The sequence below is a fragment of the Hemitrygon akajei genome, chromosome 1 (genome assembly GCF_048418815.1).
Source record: "Hemitrygon akajei chromosome 1, sHemAka1.3, whole genome shotgun sequence".
In the NCBI taxonomy this organism is placed as follows: Eukaryota; Metazoa; Chordata; class Chondrichthyes; order Myliobatiformes; family Dasyatidae; genus Hemitrygon; species Hemitrygon akajei.
The window spans coordinates 72,995,074-73,022,052 of record NC_133124.1 but is presented as its reverse complement, the minus strand read 5'-3'; the positions used below and the strand labels follow the sequence as shown (position 1 = coordinate 73,022,052).

The 26,979-nt window shown below is 47.7% G+C and overlaps 1 protein-coding gene across 10 annotated transcripts in view; it reads left to right on the top strand.

Moving 5' to 3' along the window:
• Nucleotides 1–26,979, top strand: part of znf521 (zinc finger protein 521) — a 464,427-nt gene that overhangs the window by 358,835 nt on the left and 78,613 nt on the right. Inside the window, exon 8 of one of the 10 annotated variants that reach the window (XR_012098951.1) lies at nucleotides 4,438–4,512. The exons of the other annotated variants lie outside the window; for them this stretch is intronic. The gene's annotated coding sequence lies outside the window, so the exon portion shown is untranslated. The remainder of the gene's footprint in view (nucleotides 1–4,437; nucleotides 4,513–26,979) is intronic. 10 annotated transcript variants of the gene reach the window in all.

Sequence of the window (26,979 nt, the reverse complement as noted above, 5' to 3'; positions counted from 1 at the left end):
AGGCCAGGGTGGGAATTGGAATTAATGGTGAAGATTTTAAGAGGATGTATGTTAAACTGCAAACCAAGGAAGGACAGCAGAGCCAGGGTGATTGGGGATGAGGACATGATGCATTCCAGTAGCCGGGTGATGCACAGCATAGCCCAGCCTGGAGGGTGTGAAGTCGGTACAGAGTGGCCAGTGAAGAAGGTTATCTAAGATTACAGTGAGATTGGACTCGTGGACCAAAAAAGGGCAGATGGAGCTTAATTCTGATAAATGAGAGTTGGTAAAGCAAACCAAGGCAGGGCTCACACAGTAAATACTAGGGTCCAGGTGAGCCTTGTGGAACAGAGAGACCTACAGGTCCAGGTATGTAGTTTCAAGAAAAGTTTCTTGATGCTTTCAAGAAAGAGTTAGATAGAGCTCTTAAAGATAGCGGAGTCAAGGGATATGGGGAGAAGGCAGGAATGGGTTACTGATTGTGGATGATCAGCCATGATCACATTGAATGGCGGTGCTGGCTCAAAGGGCCGAATGGCCTACTCCTGCACCTGTTGTCTATTCTTTGAAGTGGAGACACAGGTAGGCAGGGTTGTGAAGAAGGTGTTTGGCACACTGGCCTTCAATGGTTAGGATATGGAGTAAAGGAGTTGGAATGTCATGTTACAGCTGTACAAACATTGGTAAGACTGTACTTGGAGATTTCATCCAGTTCCAGTTACCATGCTATAACCAGGATGCCATCAAACTGGAAAAGGTGCAAACAAAGATTTACAAATACATAACTGGAACTAGATTCCTCAATGTATAAGGAAAGACCAAATAGGTTAGACCTTTTCTTCTAGAGAGTGAGGGGTGACCTTATAGAAGTTTATAAAATCATGAGGACCATAGATAAGTTGAATGGTCACCATCTTTTCCCCCAGGATAGAGGAGTCCAAAACCAGGGAGCATGGGTTTAAAGTGTGAGGTAGAATATTTAAAGAGAACCAGGAGACAATTTTTTCACACAGAGGACAATTAGTATATGGATCAAGCTGCCAGAATAAGTGGCTGAGGCAGGTATAATTTGGCCAAGTACATGGATAGAAGAAAGATTTAGAGGGACATGGATCAAATGCAAGCAAGTGGGACTGTCACAGGAAACAACCTGGTTGGCTTGGTTGTGTTGAAGGGCCTGTTTTCTATACGATGGAGATCCATGACTCCATGATTCCTCAGTCAGGAGGTGACAGAGGCATGGAATGGGGGTCAGCCAATGGCCCTGTGCTGTCCACCATTGCCAAGGACGTGCTCTGTTATGAACTTTAAAAGTTCCAGATTTAAAAGTAAATAAATAATGATTGCAATGGCTACAGTGCAAGTTTAACAGAAACATACTGCTCATGAATAAGTTAATTTAATCAAAAAATAGTTCTGTCCCTGGTGGGATTGAGATGGGGAACAATCACTGAAGAGAGAACAATGGCAGCATGAATGTACAGCACAACAGGGGAGCTGGTCACGCAGCTACCCCAGAGGAAGCCACAGTAATGCCGTTATTTAATCAGCCCTCAGACATTCTCTGCATAATCGAGAACCTGCAGTGTCGCTTTCCTAAAAAGCGAGCCCACAAAGATCCACAGAGTGGAGGAAAGCAGTGTGAAATTCATTGCATAAACCCCCACCACAGAACAGCAAACTGAACAGGCTTGAAGTGGGGTTAGTGTTGGTCCTCTGGCCCATCTTGGCTTGGCCTATCCAACTAACACCTAACTATAGGAGCAGGATTTGACCATCTGTCCAAAAAAACCCATGCTGCCCTTTGGTGGAGTCATGGCTGATGTGAATTTGACCCCAGCTCCAATTTGCTGCCCTTTCCCTACAGTCCCAGGATTGTAAAGATCTTGAGACACAGAGATCCATTTCCATCATCCTTCCTTCTGGTTCTGTCCACCATTTCCACCTCCTGGACCCCCTGGTTCCATTGGCCATACACCTCTCCCCTGATGGTTCCCATCACCTCCCATACATATTAGATTACCAACCAGTAGCCCCTTGTATTCCTGCTTATCCCCCTCCCAGTTGCTCCAACGCTCACCCTCCCGGCCTTCTCCTGGCTCCTTGTGCATTTTAGTCTGCTTCCCATCTATCATCTAGCTGCCTCTTGTACCCCCAGCTACACCCCTCCTCCTCCTCCTCTTCCTCGCTCCATCTGCTCATCATTCATAACCCATCCTGGGTCCACCAATCACCTTGGACACCAGTCTCATGGGTGGCACGGTATGGTAGCGGCTAGCCTAACGCATTACAGCACCAGCAATCAGAAGATCAAGGTTCAATTCCTACCACTGTCTGTAAGCAGTGTATATGTTCTCACCGGGACCCGCGTGGGTTTCCTCTGGGTGCTCTGGGTTTCTCTCACAGTCTAAATGACATATTGGTTCATGTTGTGGGCATTTTTTGGCGCTGGGAGCATGGCAGCACTTCTACAGGCTGCCCATTCTCAGACTGTGTTGGTGTTGACACAAACAACACATTTCACTGTATGATTCGCTATTTCAATATACACGTGACAAATAAAACCAAGCTTACCCTATCTTATCACCCCTGCCTTTTCCTCTTAATACTGTCCATCTCTCCTCTCCACTCTCATCCTGATGAAGAGTCTCAACCTGAAAAGCAAACAAATCTTCCCTCCATCAATAATCCTTGACCTGCTGAGTTCCTCCAGCTGCTCTAGATCACAATCTGACCATCCCAGTTTTGGATATATGGGGTGTCTTCAGGTAGAGAGTTTCATCATCTGGTGAGAAATGTTATTTTCCATTTCCATTTTAACTGGGCAGTCCCTTACTTGAGATTTTGTCCTCCATACCAACTAGCAGGAACATCCTCTCAATACTCACCCTGTCACAAAATGCTAGAAGAACTCAGCAACTTAGGCAGCATCTATGGAGGGGTATAACCAGTAAACATTTCGGGCCGAGACCCTTCATCACGACTGGAAAGGAAGGGGACAGGAGCCAGGATAAGAAAGTGGGGGAAGTGGAAGGGCTACAAGCTGGCAGATGGTAAGTGAGACCAAGTGACAGGGGAGATGGGTGGGTTGGTCAAATGTCCTCTCCTAGCAGAACCTTTCTTCTTTGGCCCTTTACCTCTTTCACCTCTCACCTCTCCCCACCCAACCACCTTCCCCCCACACACCATTCTCTGCAAAAAAGCCGTGGCCCCCACACATTCTCTTTAAATATGCCCCCTCTTTCACCTCTCACCTCTCCCCACCCAACCACCTTACCCCTCACACACCATTCTCTGCATAAAAGCCTTGGCCCCCACACATTCTCTTTAAGTATGCCCCCTCTTTCACCTCTCACCTCTCCCCACCCAACCACCTTACCCCTCACACACCATTCTCTGCATAAAAGCCTTGGCCCCCACACATTCTCTTTAAGTATGCCCCCTCTTTCACCTCTCACCTCTCCCCACCCAACCACCTTCCCCCCACACACCATTCTCTGCATAAAAGCCTTGGCCCCCACACATTCTCTTTAAGTATGCCCCCTCTCATCTTAAATGCATGCCCTCTGGTTGTTGACATTTCTACCCTGATAAAAAGATTCTGTCTGTCTACCCTAATCATGCCTGTTATAATTTTATAAATGTCTAGCAGGTCTCCAATTAGCCTTCGATGCTCCAGAAGAAAAATGACCCAAATTTTTTCAACTTGTTCTTACAGCTGATACTCTCTAATCCAGGCCACATCCGGGTAAACCTCCCCTGTGCCCTCTCCAAAGCCACCATATCCTTCCTGTAGTGGAGCTACCAGAATTGAACGCAAACTCCAAGTGCAGCCTGACCAAAGTTTTAAACAGCTTCAACATGTCTTTCAGAGGCCTAGAATTCTGTACTTTTATACTCCAATCCTGTAGAACAAATGGCAATTCTTCTTTGTTACCTGGTGTTAACCAGCTCTTACACTTTTCCAAAAGCCCTGTGAATGTCTTTTTTGGAAATATTTCCCTTTCAAATGTCCTTCAACAAAAGACTATAAGAATTTAGATTGGGTCAAGGGGCCTGTTTCCATGTGGTATAACTCTAACTTAATTATCCTTAAACTAAAGAAAGTTTAGGTTCTATTCACTGAAGTTTGGAGGATTCTATCAATCTCACCCATAAGATACATAGTCTATAATATGTAAGAGCAGGATTAAGCCATTCAGCCCACTGAGTACATCATAAACACAAGAGGTTCTGCAGATGCTGGAAATCTTGAGCGACACACACAAAATTCTGGAGGAACTCAGCAAACAGGCAGCATCTATGGAGGTGAATAGATAGTCAATGTTTCAGGCTGAGACCCTTCATCAAATTGTAAGAATGCCACACTTTTCAACAGTTTTGCTGTTCTGGTGAAGCATAAAGGAAGAACGAAATATTTCCCAATAACGTGTAAACTCTTGATCTTTCACACAGACAGTGAGGGGGCTTGGAGCTGACGGAATCCCAGAGTTGCTGCCTGTGACCCACGTCTATTCAATGCTGCTGCAGGCAAGGAGTCTACTCCTTCAGCTCATTAAGTTCCCAAAAAGAATGTGTATTAAAATATCGCCACATAATGAGACCCACACAAAAGGAATGTGTGACTATTTTTGATAAGTGTGGGCCAGATCAAAAATCGGCAGTAGGGACATTTCTCTGGTGGGCTCAGTCTCCGGCCCAAAGCACTGAATGTTATTATTGCAGTGTACAGCGGCTGGGGGGGATCTGTGCAGTCGAGAATTGAACACTCTTCCTAACTAACCCAGTAAATGAGCCAAGTTTAATTAGGGGGAATTAGAATTGAAAATGATATTTCCCCTGCCCACGACTGATGCTTTAAGGCAGGAGATTGTTTCCAGCACTGTAATCATGGGAAGGTAGGAACTGTGTAGGCCTTTCAGCCCATTGAATTTGTTCTGCTAGGCTGATCTGTGACTGTTTGTCTGTCTTTTCCTTTTGTATATATTGGGTTACCTGGCATCTACTGATCTTGGTTTAAAAATGATCAATTGAGCAAGTTTCCGGATACTGCTGGGCAACGAGAATCCCAGTGTCCCCATTTCCATAACACTCTTCCAGGGTTTGCCTTCACTAGCAGAAATAACTTCTCTCTTTTCCCCTCTCTCTCAGTCTATCATGTTGTTACTTTCTATAAATATCCCTTTCTCTCTGCCTCTGTCATCATCTCTCTCTCTCTCTCCCCCCCTCTCTCTCTCCCCTTCCTCTCTATCTCTCCCTCTCTCCTCCTTCCTTTTTCTCTCCAACTCCCTATTTCTCTCTTTTTCCCTACCTCCTCCTCCCTCTCACCATCTCTCTTCCTCTTCTCCTCACCCCCATCTCCCCGTAACTCTCCATTTCTCTCTCTCTGGGTCTCAGATCTCCAAGTTTACTGTTACATGAAGTACAGGTACACGGGAACACTTACCTACAGTAGCGCGTCGATCTTCATCAGTCAGACCGCTGAGCTTAGGAGGACGGGTATTATGTTGTAGTTATATAAATCAAGGATGAGACCACATTTGGAGTATTGTGTACACTCACCCTCTTATAGAAAGATATTGAAAAGCTAGCTAGTGTCAGAAGAGATTTATGAGGATGGTACCTGGACTAGAGTGCCATGCTGGATCTTTATCCCTTGGAGCGCAGGGCATTGAGAGGTGACCTCATAAGAAGTTTATAAAATAATATAAAGTCCTAATGAAGGACCTTGGCCTGAAACATCAAGTGCTTATTCCCCTCCATTGATAGTGCCTGACTTGCTCAATTCCTCCAGCCAATTCTAATCTTTTCCCCAGGGTTGGAGAATCCAAAACTGGGAGCGATTTAAAAGAGACCTGAGAGGGAACTTCTTTGCACAGAAGATAGGAAATACCAGGAATGAGCTGCCAGAGGAAGTGGTCAAAGCGGGTACACTTGCAATATTTAAGAGGCAGTTGGATAGGTACATGGATGGAGGGGCTTGGAGGGTTATGGGTCGAACGTTGAACTAGTAGGGAGAACGGTGAGATTAGCATGGACCTGTTGCACCAGAGGGCTTATTTCCATTCAGCATTACTCTGTGACTCTATCCTGCTCTCCACACATTGGCTTGGTAGAAGCAGATACACTGGAGACATTTACAAGACTCGTAGCTAGGATAATGGATGTAAGAAAAATGAAGGACTAAGTGGGAGGGAAGGGTGAGATTGATTTTAGAGTTGGTTGAAAAGTCATCAGAGCAGCATCACAGGCCCAAGGACCTTTACTGTGCTTTAGTGTTCTATGATTTGTGTTCCATCTTCTATTTTCACCCCAGTTTTCCATATAACCAAACACAAGGGAGAGCTTATAGATTCAACCTACCTGCACATCTTTGGGATGTGGGAGGGAAGCAGACCAGCATTATTACACAATGAGAGATACTATACAAAGATTAGCCCATCAGCCACCCATTTACACTGACCCTACATTAACCCCAGTTTATTCACCCCACACTCCCAATTACCACCCTCCCCCAGATTCTACCCTTCATCTACCCACTAAGGGCAATTTACAGCCGTCAATTAACCACTAGCCCCAACAAACATGGGGTGAAAGGGGAAATCAGAGCAACCACGCAGTCACAGAACAACATACACAAAGTGCTGGAGGAACTCAGCAGGGGAGGCAGCATCTATGGAAGGGTGGTTCGGGCCGAGTCCCTTCATCGGGAAGGGCATGAGGTCATGGTATCATAGTGGTAAAGGGCGGCAAGATGGCCAAACAGTTAGAGCATCACTTTACAGTGCCAGTGATCAAGGGTTAATTCTCCCTGCAGCCTGTAAGGAGTTTTATGTTCTCCCTTTGTGGGTTTCCTCCATGTACTCCTGTTTCCTTCCACATTCCAAAGACGTAAGGTTAGGTTTAGTGAATTGTGGGCATGCTACGTGGCCTCCAGATGCATTAGGGTTGGATATGAACGGGACAAATGTAGCTAATCTTTTGATCTTTATCACAGGGAGGATGTAAACTACATACACAGACAGCATCTGAAATCTGGATCAAACCTATGTCTCTGCAGTACTGCCACACCATCTCATTACTTGTCTTATTCCATAAGATATAAGTGCAGAATTAGGCCATTCAACCCTTCAAGTCCTCTTTGCCATTTGATCATGGCTGATTCATTTTCACTCTATTCACCTCTGCTTTAAATACATCCAATGACTTGGCCTCCACAGCTGTCTATGGCAATGAATTCCACAGATTCACCACCCTCTGGCTAAATAAATTTCTCCTCTCTGTTCTAAAGAAACGTTCTTCTGCTCTAAGGCTATGCCCTCCAGTCCTGGATTCTCCCACCATTGAAAACTTTTCTCCACATCCACTCTATCTAGGCCTTTCAATATTCGGTACGTTTCAGTGAGATCCCCCCATTATTCTTCTCAATTCTAGTGAGTACAAATCCAGAGACATCAAATGCTCCTCATACATTAACCCTTCCATTCCCATGATCATTTCATAAACCTCCTCTGGGCCCTCTCCAATGCCAGCATATCCTTTCTTAGACATGGGGTCTACAGCTGCTCGCAATACTCCAAATGTGGTCTGACTAATGCCTTGTAAAGACTCATCATTACATCCTTGCTTTTATATTGTAGTCCTCTGGAAATGAAAGCTCATATTGCATTTGCCTTCCTTACCACTGACTCAAAGTGCCAGTTAACCTTTAGGAAAGCCTGCACAAGGACTTCCAAGTTCCTTTGCACCTCTACTTTCTGAACTTGCTACCCGTCTAGAAAATAGTCTACACCTTTATTCCCTCTACCAAAGTGCAAGACCATGCACTTCAGCACACTGTATTCCATCGGTGACTTTTTGCCCATTCTCCTCGTCTGTGGACTCCAGGGATTGTTTTCCCTTTGTTCAAGTGGAAGTTTGCAATAACTCTGAAGCAGCAATGAAAGGAATCCAGGATGCCCGAGCAGTGAAACAGCACATTGCCCTGAGCCGTGAAGGAACAGAGAGAGCACGCGCTCTCAGTCTGAGTCCTTGCCACTGTGCTCGATGCACCTTTAAAGTTTTCCCTTCCACTCCTGGCAAGGTGAAAACCGAATAATGAAGGAAAAGTTTTTTTTTATTATTATTTCCAAGCCAAAGACTCTGCATTAGTATCATACACAAGATGCTGGAGGAACTCAGCAAATCAGGCAGCATCTGTGGAGGGGAATTTTGGAACTTTTCAGGCTGAGATCCTTCATCACGAAGAGGGCAGAGTTCAGAATAAAAAGGCAGGAGGTGGGGGAAGAGCATAAGCCAAGAAAAACGTGAAGATTGGTGAGAGAGAAGGAGGGTGGATGTGGTGGGGGGGGGGGGATGAAGTAAGAAGCTGGAAGGTGATTGGTGGAAGGGGTAAAGAGCTGAAGAAGAAGGAATCTAATAGGAGAGAGAGCTTTGAATCATGGAAGGTAGCCAGAGGGAGATCATAGGCAGGTGAGGAGAAGAGGGTAACCAGACTGGGGAATGAAAAAGGGGAGAAGGGAAGGGGCAGAGATTACTGGAAGTTAGAGAAATTGTTGGTCATGCCATCAGGTTGGAGGCATACAGAATATAAGGTATTGCTCCTCCAACCTGAGAGTGGCCTCATCCCCCCCCCCCACCTCGTAAATTCTGCCTGAGCTGCTGAGTTCCTCCAGCATTTTGTATGCGTCACTCCAGAGTTCCAGCATCTGTGAGTCTCCTGCTTTTATATTCTAAGTGAAGGGTGGGTGGTGAACTGTTCCTGGGTGGGAAGGGACAGTGGAATACTGCACTGGGTCCTCTGCCACATCTGTCTCAGTATCCTAGGGAGGGAACTGGACAGTTGACATTGGGGTCCAGACCTTTCACCTAGGCTGGAACCATCTCAGAAAGACCTAATTTTCAGATGGCTCCATCTCCACACAGTCACACAACATCCTGACTTAGATATAATTTGCTGCTCATTCATTTTCTCTGGGTTCAGTTCCTGGAACACCCCCCCACACGCCACGGGCGCCAGAAGGACTGCAGCAGTTGAGAAGGTGGTTCACCTCCACCTCCTCAGGGGCATTTAGGGAGGGGCAGAAAATGCTGATCTTGCCAGTGAAACCCAGGGTATTAGCCTCCCCTATTTTCCCACTTCTCCTCTCTCCACCTCCTCTCCTCATTCCCCTCCCCCTATATCCGTTCCTGTTCTCCCACCTTTCCTCCTCCCCTCCTCCTTTTCTCCCCTCCTTACTCCACCTCCTCTTTCCTAACATCATTCCACCCCTACCCTTCTAGCTACTCTGCTCCTCCTCCCCCTTCTTCTCCATTCTTTCAGTGCGCTCCACCTCCCCTCCCTTCCTCACTATCCCCCCTCCCCACACAATAGCCTAGATCTCTACCTTACCTCTTCCATCCTCCCCTACTCACCCCACCTCTCCTCCCCTCTAATCCAGGTCTCTGCTCGTCCTCTCTGTTTCCTCTCCACCTCCTTCCCTCCACTTTTCACATCTCCTCTGCGCCTCCCTCCTCTCCATCCTTCCACCCTTCTCTCTCTCTCCACCTCCTCTCTCCTCCTTCTCTCCTCTCCATCTTCTCCCCTTCCACATCTCTGCTCGACCTCTCCGTTCCTTCTCCACCTCCTCTTCTCCTTCTCTCCCTCCATTTCCCTTCCTCCTTCCAACTCTCCTACATCCTTCCCCCTGCACCGTTCCTTCTTCTCCACCTCTCCTCTCTCCCACCTTTCCTCACCTCCATTCTCCTCCTGCCCCACCTCTCTTCCCCCTTCCCGCTCCTATCTGCACCAACCCTCCTCTCCAAATTCCCCCCTCTACCTTCCCCTCTAGCCACCCCTCCCCCCTGTCCTGCTGCATCCCCAGCCACTTCCCTGCATCCTCACTTTCTTTGGAACTCGTCTGTTTAATCCAACATTCTCCGGACTGTAAACATCTTGGATCGTGTGCTCAGACGAGGAGAATTCCCGGTGGGAAACTGACCTGAATTCTAAACAGTGGGAAAGGAAAGGAACACACGGCTTCCTTCCGAACCTTCCCTGCCATGCCTCCCCCCCCCCCCCCCCCCCCGTCACAGCAGCGCCTCTGAAACCTCGTGCTGTTGCTGCTTCGGCAGATGTTGTCTCCACTCTCATCAGAGCCAGATGTTGTCCGGCTGGTCAGGGTGAATATCGAATATCCCAGAGCAGCCGTATAACGCGATATCCTGCCACCTATGTACTGCCTTCCTTTCATAACAGGAGAAACTAATTTGTTCCAAATTTATTCATTGTGATTCACAACATCACAAAAATAGTTTATCTTCACAACATAGAACTGTACAGCTCAGGAACAGGCCCTTCAGCCCACAATGTCAGGGCCAAATTAAACTAAATCCCTTCCACCTCTGTATATTCCCTATCCCTCCATGAATATGCAGGGGCATATTCATGTGTCTAAAAGCCCCTTAAACACCAGGACTGTATCTGTTCCCACCTCTCCCTCTGCCCCAGGCACCCCTGTGCCCAGAATGCATTTGCAGTCAGCAAAGACACAGGTTCAGTCCTATCCTCTGGGGTTCTGTGTGGAGTTTGCACATTCATACCGTGACCATGTGGGTTTTCCACCCCACATCCCAAAGAGCTGCGGGGTCAGTGGATTAATTGGCCACTATGAAATGCCCCTAATGTGTAGGTGAGGACTAGCTACTGATGGGGGGGGGGGGGGAGGAATGATGGGAATGTTGGGAGAATAAAATGAGATTCATGAAAAATTAGTGTGATGGTGGTTAATGGTCAGCATGCATTCAATGGGCCGAAGGGCCTGCCTCTGTGCTTAATTTCTCTGACCTGAATTCTGATTCTGAGAAAATGGGTGTGGAGCACACTTCAAAAGTATGTCATTGATTACAAAGAGGTCTTGTTGGTAGTGAAGCAGATTACAGTCAGAATGAGATTTAATCAGGTTTATTATCACCAGCGTATGTCATGCAATTTGTTGACTTTACGGCAGCAGTACAATGAAATACGTGGCAAATAAATATAGAGAAAAAAACTGAGTTACATTCAGTATATATGTCTATTAAATAGTTAAGTTAAAATAAGTAAAGCAAAATGACAGACATAAAAAGCAGTGAGTAGTGTTCATGGGTTCAATGTCCCTTTCGGAATTGGATGGCAGAGGGGAAGAAGCTGTTCCTGAATCACTGAGTGTGTGATTTTGGGCTTCTGTACCTCCTACCCGACAGGAACAGTGTGAAGAGGGCATGTCCTGGCTGCTGGGGATCCTTAATGATGGACTCTGCTGCTTGAAGATGTTTTGGATACTACAGAGGCTGGTGCCCGTGATGGAGCTGACTAATCTTACAAGTTTCTGTAACGTATTTTGATCCTGTGCAGTAGCCTCCTCACCTCCCCCCCATACCAGACAGTGACAAAGCCAATCAGAATGCTCTCCATTTGTGGAAGCCTTCAAGTGTTTTAGTTGACAAACCAAATCTCCTCGAACTCCTGTTGAAATATAGGTGCTGTCTTAGCTTCTTTATAGCTGCATTGATATGATAGGACCAGGTTAGGTCCTCAGAGATCTTGACACCCAATATGAATTGCAAAGAGTTCTTGATCATTTGGGGAGGTGGGCTGACAAAATGACAAATAGACTTAAACGTAAGGGTGAGGTGATGCTTTTTGGACAGATAAACCAGGTGGGAATGAGCTGGGAGTACAAATGCACAATTCACTGAAAGCTGGCCACACGGGAGCTCGAGGGGTGACCTCAGAGAAGTTTATAAAATCATGAGGGGTATGGGTAAGGTGGGCGGTCATCATCTCTTCCCCAGGGTTAGAGATTCCTAAACTAGAGGATGCAGATACAAGATAAGAGAGGAGAGATTTCGATGAGACCTGAGAGGTGACTTCTTTATATAGAGGATAGTGAGTACCTCGAGCGAGCTATCACAGGTGGGTGTAATTGCAACATTTAAGAGGCATTTGGATAGGTACATGGTGGGGTGGAGTTTGGAAGGTTATGGACCAAACACGGGCAGCTGGGACTAGCAGGGAGACATTGTAGTCAGCATGGACCGTTTGGGCTGAAAGGCCAGTTTCCATGTTGTATTACCCAATGCCTCTAGGACTACTGGGACTAAAGCCACAGCCAGTTAAGGTCATGATATATACCTGAGTTAAACTAAGAAGGGAATATAAAAGACAAGGCTAATAGCACAACGGTTTTTCAAATTTATTCATTAAGGTGCATCTGTGCATTTTGAGTAAGGCCAGCATTTATTACCCATCCCTAACCACCTGGGAGTCATCGACGACTGCATTGGCACTGCCTCCTGCACGCATGCTGAGCTCGTTAACTTCATTAACTTTGCCTCCAACTTTCACCCTGCTCTCAAATTTACCTGGTCCATTTCCGACACCTCCCTTCCCTTTCTTGATCTTTCTGTCTCCATCTCTGGAGACGGCTTATCTACTGATATCTACTATAAGCCTACAGACTCTCACGGCTACCTGGACTATTCCTCTTCTCATCCTGTCTCTTGCAAAAATGCTATCCCCTTCTCACAATTCCTCCGTCTCCGCCGCATCTGCTCTCAAGATGAGGCTTTTCATTCCAGGACGAAGGAGATGTCTTCCCTTTTTAAACAAAGGGGCTTCCCTTCTTCTACCATCAACTCTGCTCTCAAATGCATCTCTCCCATTTCCCACACATCTGCCCTCACTCCATCCGCCCGCCACCCCACTCAGGATAGGGTTCCCCTTGTCCTCACCTACCATCCCACCAGTCTCCAGGTCCAACGTATAATTCTCCGTAACTTCCGCCACCTCCAAAGGGATCCCACTACCAAGCACATCTTTCCCTCCCCCCCCTTTCTGCTTTCCGCAGGGATCGCTCCCTACGCGACTCCCTTGTCCATTCATCCCCCCCATCCCTTCCCACCGATCTCCCTCCTGGCACTTATCCTTGTAAGCGGAACAAGTGTAACACCTGCCCTTACACTTCCTCCCTCACCACCATTCAGGGCCCCAGGCAGTCCTTCCAGGTGAGGCGTCACTTCACCTGTGAGTCGGCTGGTGTGGTATACTGCGTCCGGTGCTCCTGGTGTGGCCTTTTATATATTGGTGAGACCCAACGCAGACTGGGAGATCGTTTCGCTGAACACCTATGCTCTGTCCGCCAGAGAAAGCAGGATCTCCCAGTGGCCACACATTTTAATTCCACATCCCATTCCCATTCTGATATGTCTATCCATGGCCTCCTCTACTGTCAAGATGAAGCCACACTCAGGTTGGAGGAACAAAACCTTTTATACCAGCTGGGTAGCCTCCAACCTGATGGCATGAACATTGACTTCTCTAACTTCTGTTAATGCCCCTCCTCCCCTTCTTACCCCATCCCTGACATATTTAGTTGTTTGTTTTTTTTTCTCTCTCTCTGCCCATCACTCTGCCTGTTCTCCATCTCCCTCTGGTGCTCCCCCCCCTCCTCCTTTCTTTCTCCTGAGGCCTCCCATCCCATGATCCTTTCCCTTCTCCAGCTCTGTATCACTTTCGTCAATCACCTTTCCAGCTCTTAGCTTCATCTCACCCCCTCTGGTCTTCTCCTATCATTTTGCATTTCCCCCTCCCCCCACTACTTTCAAATCTCTTACTATCTTTCCTTTCAGTTAGTCCTGACGAAGGGTCTCGGCCCGAAACATCAACAGTGCTTCTCCTTATAGATGCTGCCTGGCCTGCTGTGTTCCACCAGCATTTTGTGTGTGTTGCTTGAATTTCTAGCATCTGCAGATTTCCTCGTGTTTGCACAATATTCCAATTGCAGTTTCAACAATCTCTAATGTAACTACAATATAAATTCTCAACCCCAAAGCACAATTGCCCTTGAGGAGACTAGGATGGGCCACCATCTAGAACTCTGCAGACCTTCTGGTGAAGGAGATTCCACTAATCACTATCAGAATCAGGTTAATTATCACTGATATATATAATGAGATTAAATTAGACCCAGTGATGATGAAAGGGAACCTGCAAGTGGTGGTGTTCCCTGCAGCTCATACCCTTGTCCTTCTTGCTAATGGAATTTATAGGTTGAGAAGTGGGAAAGTGGAGCTCACTCCCACGGGGAGAGGTGGGAATGTGGAGCTCACTCCCACGGGGAGAGGGGGGAATGTGGAGCTCACTCCCACGGGGAGAGGTGGGAATGTGGAGCTCACTCCCACGGGGAGAGGTGGGAATGTGGGGCTCACTCCCACGGGGAGAGGGGGGAATGTGGAGCTCTCTCCCACGGGGTAAGGTGGGAATGTGGAGCTCACTCCCACGGGGAGAGGTGGGAATGTGGAGCTCACTCCCAGGGGGAGAGGTGGGAATGTGGAGCTCACTCCCACGGGGAGAGGTGGGAATGTGGAGCGCACTCCCACGGGGAGAGGTGGGAATGTGGAGCTCACTCCCACGGGGAGAGGGGGGAATGTGGAGCTCTCTCCCACGGGGTAAGGTGGGAATGTGGAGCTCACTCCCACGGGGAGAGGTGGGAATGTGGAGCTCACTCCCAGGGGGAGAGGTGGGAATGTGGAGCTCACTCCCACGGGGAGAGGTGGGAATGTGGAGCTCTCTCCCACGGGGAGAGGTGGGAATGTGGAGCTCACTCCCACGGGGAGAGGTGGGAATGTGGAGCTCTCTCCCACGGGGAGAGGTGGGAATGTGGAGCTCACTCCCACGGGGAGAGGTGGGAATATGGAGCTCCTTCCTACAAAGAGCAGTTGGAATGTGGGGCTCACTCCCACGGGGAGAGGTGGGAATGTGGAGCTCACTCCCAGGGGGAGAGGTGGGAATGTGGAGCTCACTCCCACGGGGAGAGGTGGGAATGTGGAGCTCACTCCCAGGGGGAGAGGTGGGAATGTGGAGCTCTCTCCCACGGGGAGAGGTGGGAATGTGGAGCTCACTCCCACGGGGAGAGGTGGGAATATGGAGCTCCTTCCTACAAGGAGCAGTTGGAATGTGGGGCTCACTCCCACGGGGAGAGGTGGGAATGTGGAGCTCACTCCCAGGGGGAGAGGTGGGAATGTGGAGCTCACTCCCACGGGGAGAGGTGGGAATGTGGAGCTCACTCCCAGGGGGAGAGGTGGAAATGTGGAGCTCACTCCCACGGGGAGAGGTGGGAATATGGAGCTCCTTCCTACAAAGAGCAGTTGGAATGTGGGGCTCACTCCCACGGGGAGAGGTGAGAATGTGGAGCTCACTCCCACGGGGAGAGGTGGGAATATGGAGCTCACTCCCATGGGGAGAGGTGGGAATGTGGAGCTCACTCCCACGGGGAGAGGTGGGAATGTGGAGCTCCTTCCTACAAAGAGCAGTTGGAATGTGGGGCTCAGTACCAAAGGGTCTGAGGTGATCAGCAGAGAGGGGTTTAAGGGAATAACTGTTAGACACATGAAGAAGAGAGGAACAGAGTGGGTAACATGAGAGATGGAGGAGTGGGAGAGTAGAAAAAAGGGGCAGATTGGCCTGTTCTGAACTCTAAACCCAGAGTAACAGATGCAGCATGGCGTTTGAGGTCCCATCTGTGTACACGTGACTCCCCACCTTCAGGTGAATGCCACGGTACATCACACCAGTCTTGCTGTGCAAACAATGATTATTTTCTTTTTAGTTGGTTAATGGTGTAAAATAACGATTTAAAATCAAATGAGAGTTAAGTGTGCTTTATGAGGCGAATTGACTGTAGTCAAGCTGCATTAGTCAAAAGTAAAGGAACTGTTTTGGATTAGGCTTCACCAGCCCAGTTATCAGCAAGAGGCAGGTTGGAAAACAACAGATCACATTTTTGAAAATTGTACATTCCAGATAAAAAGGATTCCTGATCCTCCTCTCTGCCTATAACTTGTCCTCCTCTATCTCTCTCCTCCTTTCCTACTTGTTCCTCTTCTCTCTCTTCCTCCTGTCCCATCTTTCTCTGTCTTCTATGCTCTGAGCGATGAAGGCGAATGTGCTAAATGCCTTCTTCACCATCTTGCCTACTTCTCTTTCTTTTGCACTCCTTGCATCTCTCCCCATCTATCCCTCCCCATCTATCCCTCCCCATCTATCTCTCCCCATCTATCCCTCCCCATCTATCTCTCCCCATCTATCCCTCCCCATCTATCCCTCCCCATCTATCTCTCCCCATCTATCCCTCCCCATCTATCCCTCCCCATCTATCTCTCCCCATCTATCTCTCCCCATCTATTCCTCCCCATCTATTCCTCCCCATCTATCTCTCCCCATCTATCTCTCCCCATCTATCCCTCCTCATCTATCTCTCCCCATCTATCTCTCCCCATCTATCTCTCCCCATCTATCCCTCCCCATCTATCTCTCCCCATCTATCTCTCCCCATCTATCTCTCCCCATCTATCCCTCCCCATCTATCTCTCCCCATCTATCCCTCCCCATCTATCCCTCCCCATCTATCCCTCCCCATCTATCCCTCCTCATCTATCTCTCCCCATCTATCTCTCCCCATCTATCCCTCCCCATCTATCTCTCCCCATCTATCTCTCCCCATCTATCTCTCCCCATCTATCTCTCCTCCACCCATACAGTGTTCTCTCTAAGCTGTGTTGTGCACAGCATCGCAGAAACTGAAATGCTCCCGTGCACATAGTATTTGTTGCCGCTCAGCTGGAATAAAGACAGACAGGATAAAGTTAACAAAACGTGGAAGATTTTCTTCGCTGTACTGTATTTCATTATCCCTTTAATTAATAAATAAAATCGAAGGTATGTGATTTTTCAATTTTCATTCTAAATATTCATAGTGTGCGTATTACACAAGTGCCATGCAATTTTCAGGCCATGTAGAAATTTCCTGCACAGAGCAATGGTTGGTCTGCGCAACTGTAAAAAAATTAAAGGGAACATTGGACCCATACCTCTTTACTATTTTCTTCCCTGGTCTCTCTCACTGTTTACTTCTCTCTCCCTCTCTCTCTCTCTTCTTTCATTCTCTCTGTCTTTCTTACTCTCTCTCTCTCCCTCTCCCTTTCTCTCCCTCCCTCTCTCTCTCCCCCTCTCTCTCTCCCTTTCTCTCCCCCTCTCTCTCTCTCTCTCCCCCTCTCTTCTTTCATTCTCTCTCTGTCTCTCTTATTCTCTCTCTCCCTCTCCCTTTCTCTCCTCTCTCTCTCTCTCTCTCCCCCCCACCTCCCCTCTCTCCCTCCCTCTCATTCTGATGCCTCTGCTAGATCAACGGATTTTATGATTAACTTGACTGACATCAGATGATGCTAATGCCGTCAGTCCTGTGCCGAGTGAGGGACCTCCTGGCTGTGGTTTGGATGCCTATCCTTAACACTGGCATGTACCATGGGAGGTGATTTTCTATTAAGGAATAATTTCTGGATATGCCATGATAAATTCTTCATCCAAAATGATCCTTTGTCTTGGAAGAAAGTACAGACACATTAGAGGTTTCTCCCTCGTCCGCTTTATGCCCCAGACCTCCGCATTCTAAATGCAGCACCCACCTCCCCCCTCCCCCCCCTTTGTTCAGTCCACCTGCTCCCTCTACCAGTGACATCAGCCCTGGGCAAGGACCCTCACATCGTTGCCAAGGAAAGAAAAGCCTGTCTACTGCCTGACAAATTTCACTAAATATTTAACCAGGGCTCAGGGACGATGCTTTGGAGCCGGAATCCACTGGCTCTTTAGTATCACTTTAGAACAGGGCTTGTTTCCAAAACTCCTGGCAAAAATATTACTGCCTCTTTTCATCAGTACCCCAGGTGCTTGTGGTTTCATCGACTTCACTCTGCTGGGAGTTTCTACTCATTAAGACTTCCTCCATGCCCTCCTTCCCTCTCATCCAAGTTTAACTGATGCATCCATTACCAACAGATTGTTGGCTTAATCCATGGTCCTCTCCTCGATGGTTTAGAGGAAAAGGCCAGGAAGTGTTGGTGGAGACCTGTAACCAGTGCAGGGCCCCCTGTGTTTTGTCATCTGTATTATTGAATTGGATCAGAATGTAGAGGGTGTGGTTAGTAAGTTGTGACTGACACTGATGTGGTGTAGTGGACATTGAAGAAGATTGTCTGAGATTTACAATCGGGTCTAAATCCACTGAGGAACTGGGCCAAAGAATGGCTGGTGGAATTTAACTCAGACAAGTGTGAGGAGTTCCAGTTTGTGAAGTCAAACCAAGGCAGGACTTGCACGGTAAATGGCTAGTCTCTGAGAATTGTTGGAAAACAGAGATAGATCTAGGGGTGCAGGTACCAAAAGTGGCAGCACAGATAAGGTGGTGAAGAAGTCTTTTGGCACATGTGTCTTCATTGATCAGCATACTGAGTACAAGAGATGGGGCATCAAGTTGCAGCTGTGCAAGAAGTTGGTGAAACTACACTTGAGAAACTTGGACAGGTACATGGATGAGAGGGGTATGGAGGGATATGGTCCAGGTGCAGGTCACTGGGACTAGGCAGAAAAATGATTTGGCACAGCCAAGAAGGGCCAAAAGGCCTGTTTCTGTGCTGTAATGTTCTGTGGATCTATGGTTCAATGGAGTAGTGTGCGCAGTTGTGGTCACCTCACTATTGGAAGGATGTCATTAAACTGGGGAGATTTAAAAGAGATTCTGAAGGATGTTACTGGGAATGGAGGACTTAAGTTAAAAGGAGAGGCTGAATAGGCTGAACTGTTCTCCTTGGAGTGTAGGAGACCGAGAGGTGATCTTATAGAGGTGTGTCAGGGGCATAGATAGGGTAAATGAATATAGAGCATAGGTTTAAGTTCAGAGGGAAAAAATTGAAATGAGACCAAGGAGCAACTTTTTCACATTATGCTTCTGTGTTTAGGAAGTTGATAACAAATATTACCTACATCTTCTTGTAAATTGAATTATATTAGGGATGTTAATTCCCATCTAGCAAGTCATCTTATTTCTTGTGTGGGATCTTTCCATTCATTCTCCACAATTCTGGCTCATAATGGACCAAATAAATGAAAGTTGCTGAAGCTACTCAGTGGGTCAGGCAGCATCTGTGAAGAGTGAAACAAAGCTCATGTTTCAGATCAGTGAACTTACAAAAGAACCCAGAAAAGAGTAAAGGTTAAAGGTAAGTTTCAGGGAAAGGGAGGGGGGCAGGGAGAGTGAAAGGGTATGCCTGTGATAGCATAAAGGGAAGCACCTTTGGTAAGAATGCAAAAGGTTTAGAGAGAAAAGTACAGGAGCAAATGTTGGAAATTTTTCAGCAAGTCAGGGAGCTGCTGTGGAGAGAGAAGCAATTAACATTAAGTACTTCTGTCTCCACAGATGCAGCCTGACCACTGAGTGTTTCCTGCATTATCCATTTCCTGTTTCAAATTGCCAGCTTTGGCAGTTTTGTTTTTGATCTCGATGTAGAGAGGGAAGTTAAAAAGCGAAGGGAATGAGGAGGAACATAGAGAGGTTTGGGGATGGAGTTTAGGTTAGGAAGAGGCAGATGGGAAGGGTGAGTCCTTCTCGTCAGAGGTGTTGTAGGTAGCGTGAGGTGGGATTGAAAGGCAAGGATTACATTCCTTCGATGCCTTGCACATCTCAAAAGCATTTCTGCAAGTCAGATACTTCAGAAATTTTTTGGTAGAACATAAAAGAATACAGCACAGAAATAGGCCCTTGGGCCACAGTGCATGCCAGACTAGTAATCAAATAAACACCTTTTTAAACTAATTCCTTATGCCTACACAATGTCCATAGCCTTCCATTACCTGCACATTCATGTCCCTATCTAACAGCCTCTTTAACATCGGAGTTGTATTCGTTCCACCACCACCCCAGGCAGAGCACTCCAGGCATCCAACACAGAGTGTTGAAGGGAATACAACACAGATTAGGAGCAAGAGTAGCCGTACTTAACCCTTCTCCCCCATTCAATAAGATTATGGGTTATCTGAACGCATCCTTGACTCCTCTTTCTGATAATTTATCACCCACCTGATAGAGTACAACGGCCTTAAGGATAGTCAAAGCCTTGACTTCCACTGGCCTCTTGACTTTGAGGAAGCATCTTATCTCAAGTGTACGAGTCCCTAATTTAAACAGTAACCCTAGGTTTTGGTTCTCCTACAAGAGGAAAAAAATTACATTTGAAAATCGGTAAATTAGTTTATCATTATCACATGCACCAAAGTACAGTGAAAGACTCGTTTTGCATATTGTTCATAAGTTCAGGAAGAACAAGGTAAAACAATTTCAGAAAGCACACTAAACTGTTACAGTTAGAGAGCAAGTACAGTCCAGGCAGAGGATAAGCTGCAAGGTCATAATGAGGTAGACGGGGAGGTCAAGGGGCCATCTTGTTGAGTAGTCTTAATACATTGGGATAGACGCTTTCTTGAGACCCATTGGACATCCTCTCGGTCTTTTGTACCTTCTTCCCAAAGGAAGGGGACAGAAGAGAGAATATTTAGTGAGGATCAGGTCTTTGGGTGTATTTAAAGCGGAGGTTGACTGTTGATTGATAAGGGTATTAAAGGGTTACAGGGAGAAAGAGGAAGAATGATTGACAAACTATCGGCCATGATTGAATGGTGGAGCAGTCTCGATAGGCCAAATAGTCTAATTCTGCTGGCTGCTTTACCAAGGCAGTGAGATGTTTAGATGTGCTGCTCTGTGCCCAGGGCTCTCTGCATTTTAAGTATCCTCTGTCACAACCCTTCCAGATCATGACTTTCGATCAAGTCTCCTCTCAGTCTACTAAACTTCAACATGCACAAGCTGTCTGATTTTCTCACATCGAACAAGGTTATCAAAGGTCTGAAGCGGGCTGTGAACTTTCAATTTGTGCATGGGGCCTAATTTAGAGATCAGTGTGGAAGCCTGGACCTGGGGCCTGTGTTTGGTGTAGCAGACGTGTGTGTCTCCCCAAGCGTGGGTGCAAGGTTTTCTGTCATCTGCCTGTCCTACTGTGGCAGACGTGTGTGTCTCCCCAAGCGTGGGTGCAAGACGTGTGTGTCTCCCCAAGCGTGGGTGCAAGGTTTCCTGTCGTCTGCCTGTCCTACTGTGGCAGACGTGTGTGTCTCCCCAAGCGTGGGTGCAAGACGTTTGTGTCTCCCCAAGCGTGGGTGCAAGGTTTCCTGTCGTCTGCCTGTCCTACTGTGGCAGACGTGTGTGTCTCCCCAAACGTGGGTGCAAGGTTTTCTGTCGTCTGCCTGTCCTACTGTGGCAGACGTGTGTGTCTCCCCAAGCGTGGGTGCAAGGTTATCTGTCGTCTGCCTGTCCTACTGTGGCAGACGTGTGTGTCTCCCCAAGCATAGGTGCAAGACGTTTGTGTCTCCCCAAGCGTGGGTGCAAGGTTTCCTGTCGTCTGCCTGTCCTACTGTGGCAGACGTGTGTGTCTCCCCAAACGTGGGTGCAAGGTTTTCTGTCGTCTGCCTGTCCTACTGTGGCAGACGTGTGTGTCTCCCCAAGCGTGGGTGCAAGGTTTCCTGTCGTCTGCCTGTCCTACTGTGGCAGACGTGTGTGTCTCCCCAAGCGTGGGTGCAAGGTTTCCTGTCGTCTGTCTGTCCTACTGTGGCAGACGTGTGTGTCTCCCCAAGCGTGGGTGCAAGGTTTCCTGTCGTCTGTCTGTCCTACTGTGGCAGACGTGTGTGTCTCCCCAAGCGTGGGTGCAAGACATGTGTGTCTCCCCAAGCGTGGGTGCAAGGTTTCCTGTCGTCTGTCTGTCCTACTGTGGCAGACGTGTGTGTCTCCCCAAGCGTGGGTGCAAGGTTTCCTGTCGTCTGTCTGTCCTACTGTGGCAGACGTGTGTGTCTCCCCAAGCGTGGGTGCAAGGTTTTCTGTCGTCTGCCTGTCCTACTGTGGCAGACGTGTGTGTCTCCCCAAGCGTGGGTGCAAGGTTTCCTGTCGTCTGCCTGTCCTACTGTGGCAGACGTGTGTGTCTCCCCAAGCGTGGGTGCAAGGTTTCCTGTCGTCTGTCTGTCCTACTGTGGCAGACGTGTGTGTCTCCCCAAGCGTGGGTGCAAGGTTTCCTGTCGTCTGTCTGTCCTACTGTGGCAGACGTGTGTGTCTCCCCAAGCGTGGGTGCAAGGTTTTCTGTCGTCTGCCTGTCCTACTGTGGCAGACGTGTGTGTCTCCCCAAGCGTGGGTGCAATACGTGTGTGTCTCCCCAAGCGTGGGTGCAAGGTTTTCTGTCGTCTGCCTGTCCTACTGTGGCAGACGTGTGTGTCTCCCCAAGCATAGGTGCAAGACGTTTGTGTCTCCCCAAGCGTGGGTGCAAGGTTTCCTGTCGTCTGCCTGTCCTACTGTGGCAGACGTGTGTGTCTCCCCAAACGTGGGTGCAAGGTTTTCTGTCGTCTGCCTGTCCTACTGTGGCAGACGTGTGTGTCTCCCCAAGCGTGGGTGCAAGGTTTCCTGTCGTCTGCCTGTCCTACTGTGGCAGACGTGTGTGTCTCCCCAAGCGTGGGTGCAAGGTTTCCTGTCGTCTGTCTGTCCTACTGTGGCAGACGTGTGTGTCTCCCCAAGCGTGGGTGCAAGGTTTTCTGTCGTCTGCCTGTCCTACTGTGGCAGACGTGTGTGTCTCCCCAAGCGTGGGTGCAAGGTTTCCTGTCGTCTGTCTGTCCTACTGTGGCAGACGTGTGTGTCTCCCCAAGCGTGGGTGCAAGGTTTTCTGTCGTCTGCCTGTCCTACTGTGGCAGACGTGTGTGTCTCCCCAAGCGTGGGTGCAATACGTGTGTGTCTCCCCAAGCGTGGGTGCAAGGTTTTCTGTCGTCTGCCTGTCCTACTGTGGCCGACGTGTGTGTCTCCCCAAGCGTGGGTGCAAGGTTTCCTGTCGTCTGCCTGTCCTACTGTGGCAGACGTGTGTGTCTCCCCAAGCGTGGGTGCAAGACATGTGTGTCTCCCCAAGTGTGGGTGCAAGACATGTGTGTCTCCCCAAGCGTGGGTGCAAGGTTTTCTGTCGTCCACCTGTCTTGTTGGATGGATCTGGCATATTTTGCATTTGAACGTGAGCAAGAGCTGAAACCACCAAAAGATAAGTCACATTGATAAACGTGGAAACAAGTCTCCAGCAGTGTGTTAGGTGTTAATTGCTGCCTGTCAACCTCTTTGGCACAAGACATTTGTAATTAGAGGTGTCTAGACCCGAGCTACAGTTAAAAAAATGTCCTGGCAAAAACTCAATGAGATTAGGTTCCAAGTCTCACTAGTGAAAGATAGGATGCTGGAGAGTTAACAGCAGAGGAAAATGTGCATTCCTCTGGCACTTTGCAGCCTCCACTGGGCACTTTACCATAAGATATAGGAGCAGAATTAGACTATTCGGCCTATCAAGACTGCTCTGCCATTCAATCATGGCCGATAGTTTGTCAATCATTTATCCTCTTTCTCCCTGTAACCCTTTAACACCCTTATCAATCAATAACCTATCAACCTCCGCTTTAAATACACCAGATGATTTGACCTCCTCAGCCCTCCATGACAATGAATTCCACAGAATCACCACCCATTGTCTGAAGAAATTCTTCCTCATCTCAGTTCTAAAGGGACATGTCTTTATTCTGAGCCTGTGGTCTCTGGTCCTAGGCTCTTCTACTGATGGAAACATCCTCTCCACATCCATTCTCTCCAAACTTTTCCGTATCTCTACATTTTGAAGCTTTCCCTGCTGTGAAACATGATAGCAGAAGTATACACAGCAAGCTGTCAGAAGTAAAATTAGACCAGGATATCAATTTCAGTGATGTTCTTTAAGAGACGAATATTAGCTGGGACACTTCTTAAGATAGTGCCTTTGGATCTTTTTGTGTTCACCAAGAGGTGTAACACTCTCCATCCCACACTGCGGTGTTTTAGAACATAGAACAACACAGTACAGGAACAGGCCCTCTGTCTCACGATGTTGTGCTGAACTAATTAAACTAGTAATTAACTCCTAATTAAATTAATCCCTTCTGCCTACACAATGTCCATATCCCTTCATTCCCTGCACATTCATCTGCCTATCTAAAAGCCTCTTAAACATCTTTACTTCCAGCAGCATTCCTGGCAGCACACGTCAGGCACCCCTACTCTTGAGTAAAATAAAACTATTCCTGCACATCTCCATTGAACTTAACCCATCTTTCCTAAATGCATGCCCACTAGTATTAGACATTTCGACTTTGGCAAGAAGATACCTGCTGTCTATTGTCTCTATTCCTTTCATAATCTTATAAACTGGTATCAGTACTCACCTCTGCCTCTGTCACTCCAGGGAAAACAACTGAACTTCATCCAACCTCTCCTAGTTGTACAGTAAGGTAGATCTTGACCTCACGATCTATGTCATTATGAACTTGCACCATATTGTCTACCCGCACTGCACTCTCTCTGTAACCCAACATTCTGCATTCTGCTGTTGTTTACCTCAGTGCAGATTTGTAATGAAGTGATCTGTATGGACTGTTTTTCACAATACCTTGGCACACGTGACAATAATGAATCAGTTTACCAATCTTATCCACCTCTATAAGGTCTCTGTTGTCGGAGAAATAACTAGTAAATATGGATATGGATTGTGCCAATGTAGTAATGGAACCACAGACAAAGCCTAGAGTTAGTAGAGACATGGAATGTAGCAGTGACAACATCAAGTTCCAGGAACCTCATGTCTGTTAAAGCATACACTCCTTCTTGTAATAGGAAATTGGATTTGCTGTTCCACCTGTGGATAATCATTTTTTCTGTAATCAGGACCTAGTCTTTTACTTAATTAAGTCTTTCTGCGCCACCGTTCTGTTATCAAAATGCAGTTTTACTGGTAATCTCATCAACTGAGATTGTAAAAGCCATACCAAATTCATGCTCAGATGGATCTGCTTTAACTAGTCTACCGGTGTGCACCAGTTATTTCAAATGCAAATTCTTTGTGGCCTTTTCAGTTTTCTACTTCAATCGCCCCTCATTCTCTGAGGAAATAAAGCCCCAGCCCGTCCCTCTCCCTATAACCCAGTCCCTCGAGTCCTGGCACTCTGACTGAGTGATATAAGGCTTTTCCTCCTCAGACTAATAGGAGCATTTCCCCCTATTCCAGGTTGGCTGCGAAGGAGCCTTATCCCCACGCAGAGCAGTTGACACATCCTATTTGCATTGCGTCCTTTTCCCCCCTCCTGCCATCTACATTTGCTGTGCACCACTTGAGTACCTGTTCCAGCATGAGACCAGTGAGGCCCAACAGTGTCTTCCATTTCTGGAGCACTGCAATAGTGCTGTGTTCAGGGAATGCTTAATGCTTATCAAAGCAGTGCTTAACACAGCCTCTGCCTCGCTACGAGACAACTCGTTCCACTCCCTGGCATTTGTGGCTCTGCTCTTGAGTAAAAAAATAGAAGGTGCAATTGCTTTTCACATTGCTGTACACAACAGTATTAATTCTGCTAAATTAAAGAACTATTATGTTAACCCTTTGAGACTGAATTATTCCTCTGGATTGTTCCAATTGTGTTTTTATATAAGTTTTTAATATAAAATAGGAGTGAATCTTGTCGCCAAGGAAAAGGATATTCACCCTCCTGAGCCTGTTTGAAAGCACTCTCTTATAAATCACCAGCCCTGCTCTTTCTCACACCTACCTTTCCTTTCAATACCTATTCCATTCCCATTCAACCGCTCACATTAAATCTGCCTCAGCAGTCTGCACATTCCTGATCACAGATCAGCAAAGGAAAATATCTGAAATGGTAGTGCTTTGCTTGACATGTGCAGCACAGAATGAGGCAATTTGGCTCTCTGTTCTACAGAGACGTGGCCAAGGGGAGCACAGGACTGGCCCCTCATTACTCCAGGGTAGAGGTGCTACAGAGGGGTTGGGGTGGAGAAAGGAGTGGGAATGGCATTCAACGGCTATCCGACTGTTGCCACCTTCTTTGTGAGAGCATCAATATTTTGGTGACAGGATAGATCCTCTGAGATGTACTTGAAGCTGCGCACACTTTCCACTGATAACCCCTCAGTGAAGACCGGTGTGTATTCTCGTGACTTCCCCTTTCCAAGAGTATGCAATCAGCTCCTTGGTCTTGCTGACACTGAGTGCGAGCATGTTCTCTTATATCGACTGGAAATGCCAAAGTGCAGAGGGCTTCAGCGGGGTGGGATTTGTACGACTCTCTGACTCTGTACCAGGAGCCCATGTCCCCTCAAATCGCCCCCCCATTGGGTCCTTGTAGTTTTATGCAGCTTCACTGCAGGGGTCAGTGAACCATAAACCAAAGGCTGAGATCCCCAGCACTGGGATCTTGGTTACTCTACTGGACAGCCACTTTGCTCGTGGGCCTCATTCCAGGGGACCCTGGTTACTGTCCACCTGCTCTACTGGACAACCACTTTGCTCGTGGGCCTCATTCCAGGGGACCCTGGTTACTGTCCACCTGCTCTACTGGACAACCACTTTGCTCGTGGGCCTCATTCCAGGGGACCCTGGTTACTGTCCACCTGCTCTACTGGACAGCCACTTTGCTCACAGGCCTCATCCAGACTCCTGAAACAGATGCTCTTTCTGAGCTTTGTTATTCCCAGGCAAACAGATTAGTCTACAACCCAACAGTATGAGCATTGAATTCACCACCTTCCAGTAACCTGCTTCCCCTCTGTCCCTGTTCTCTCTCTCTCCTCCTGATCTTCTAGTTCCTCCCATAACCTTCCAATCCCCATCGCCCTGTTTCTTTCCCCTCTTTCACCCACTCCATCTGCCCATCATCTACACACTTCTCTCAATGGGTCTCCACCCCCCACTGTTCCCATTTGTCCTCCCTACCTCCATTATTTGGTTTCATGCAGTACCTTCCTCTTCTATCAGATTCCACCATTTGCAGTTCTCCATCATCTCCACCTCTCATCTCCCAGCCTCTGTCACTATTTCCACTCTCCCTCCTCAATCTGTCTATCACCCCTTCTCACCTGGATCCATTCATCACCCTCTAGCTTCCCCTTCACCCTCACCTCTTTATACTGACTACCTCCCCTCTATCATTCAAACCAGATGAAGGGTCCCAACTTGAAACATCAACAATCCATTTCCCTTCACAGA